The sequence below is a fragment of the Limulus polyphemus genome, unplaced genomic scaffold (assembly GCF_000517525.1).
Source record: "Limulus polyphemus unplaced genomic scaffold, Limulus_polyphemus-2.1.2 Scaffold416, whole genome shotgun sequence".
Classification (NCBI taxonomy): Eukaryota; Metazoa; Arthropoda; class Merostomata; order Xiphosura; family Limulidae; genus Limulus; species Limulus polyphemus.
Window position 1 is genome coordinate 457,469 of NW_013666026.1, and position 2,140 is coordinate 459,608.

Sequence of the window (2,140 nt, forward strand, 5' to 3'; positions counted from 1 at the left end):
ACTTGTTTGTTGTTAGAATTCGAGATTTGTATTGAAAGTAGGAAGAGTATGGTGCTGAATTTATGAGATATATTAATTGTTTAGCGCGTCGGTATGTGAAAATGAGGTAGCTTGAAACAAAATAATGTAGAAAGGTTAAACTTATGATTAGTATTAATTGAGTCGGGATTTTAATAAACTGATTTTAGTGATTATAACATTCAACTTGTATATAAAATATACATATATTACAACTTATAAATATAATACTAATATTAGTATTATTTATATTTATAAAATATATGTACTATAAATATAATTACACGTATTAGTTAGTTTTACTTTTTATAACAGCTTCATATTTCTAATAAGTAAAGTTAAAGTTCTTAAATCAGTTTTTAAATTATTATTTTTTACTTTAGGGAACTATGATTGATATGAACGTTACTAATAATGCGCAGTAGACTGAGAGCAGCCAGTGATAAAGTTAGTACTTTTGGTTGTACTCAGTAGTAGTAGTACTAGTAGCAAGTAAGAATTACTATTTAATACTATGACTAAAGAGTAAAGTTACTAAATGGGGCAACTTACTCAGACTTATTTAATGTTTTTGTGTAAGACTAAGAGTTTAACGTATAAACTCTAAACCCAAAAAACGAGTTATTAAGCAAACCAAATTAATAAATCATGTTACTGTTAGCAAAAATAAGATTAAGATGTACCTGTTTTTAATTTATTTTATGGGTATTAATGTTATAATTATACACTAATAATAATACAGTTAAGTTAAAGCTTAGGGTAACCTATAATTTAAAAGGGTAAAAGTAAGCTTGTTAAAGAGTGATAATAAAAAAAAAAAGAAGAAGAAGAAAATGCACATAAATGAAACATTAGATTACAGAGGTGATTAAAAAGATGTATATTTTAAAATGAAAGTTAAAAATTGTGTGCAGATGTAATACTTCACAATTGGATTTTTAAATCGTGTTAGATGCATTCTGATGCACATAGGGAAAGATAAAAGCTGTGCATAGACTAAGATACATGACAATGGGAATTTTAAGTTGGATGAAATGCACTGTGCTTTATATAGGAAGGAAAAAACTACATTTTTTTTCCATTATACCATGTCAAAAAACTCTTAAAGCTACCACAATCAGAAATGTAAGACATAAAACTGTAGACATAAAATTCCATGTGGATATACAATATCTACAAAGAATTTGGACAAAAAGGGAAAGTAAGTATTATTACTATCTTTTAATATGGTTAACATTGTATTTATACAGAATAATTTTTTATTTTACTTACAGTATTTGACATTTTGAGCTTTACTTAATATTCTGTAAATATGGAGAGACTTTGGAACATTAGATGATTCAAGTTGAAAACAAAATTGATAAATATAATAAAAAAAATAGTTAAAACCTTTTCAAAGATAACCATTGAAAAATAGTTAAATTTGGAAGAGCTAAATAAATGCAATTTTTATGAAGCTTTAAAAATGTAAATAGGATTATAGTGACTTAAGTTGAAAGGTTATAGTGTTGTCTGGAAAAAAACGGTAGATTTGTGAAAAAGATGATAAAGACTACAAGATGAACTGAAAGAAGTTTGAATATAAGATAGGACATTTAAAAAGTGGAGGCTACTATAAAAAAACTTGTGCAACTTGTTAGAAGGTACCATTAAGGTGGTAAGACATTAGTTAAAAGGCCTGTCCTCCTGAGTGATGAATGATGAATCATACCATTCAGTTGAGAGTAGTAGGCAGTGACAATGTGCAGGTGTTGATGGCATATCCCATTTCTTACCACGGACCTGATAGTTGAAGCACTCTGCCATGTCATGAATATATATGTATATATATATAATTGCAGTTTGTCCCTCAGTCTGAGACCTTCCTTCTACCTTTCATTCTCTGGATGTATATTCCCGTGAGTCTGGTGTTGGTTGGAGATGGTCCAGCTAAGTAAGTCCTCACGTGTGCTGGCCAGTATCCTTCCTCCTAATGTGGACTGTGGATGACAGATGCCTACTGCTACCAGGTTTGGACTGGAGATGCACCCCAGGTTTGGGGTCCTACTTCCTACCATCTGCTGGATGTCTGTGTTGGTTGTAGCTGGATGCACACATTTTCCCGCTTGTGCACAGCCAGGTA

The 2,140-nt window shown here is 30.3% G+C and overlaps 1 protein-coding gene across 1 annotated transcript in view; it reads left to right on the plus strand.

The window, feature by feature from the left end:
* Positions 1-2,140, plus strand: part of LOC106458097 (thymidine kinase 2, mitochondrial-like) — a 28,428-nt gene continuing 26,288 nt past the window's right edge. The window contains exons 1-2 of the mRNA XM_022384238.1: positions 1-37; positions 1,073-1,219. The gene's annotated coding sequence lies outside the window, so the exon portion shown is untranslated. The remainder of the gene's footprint in view (positions 38-1,072; positions 1,220-2,140) is intronic.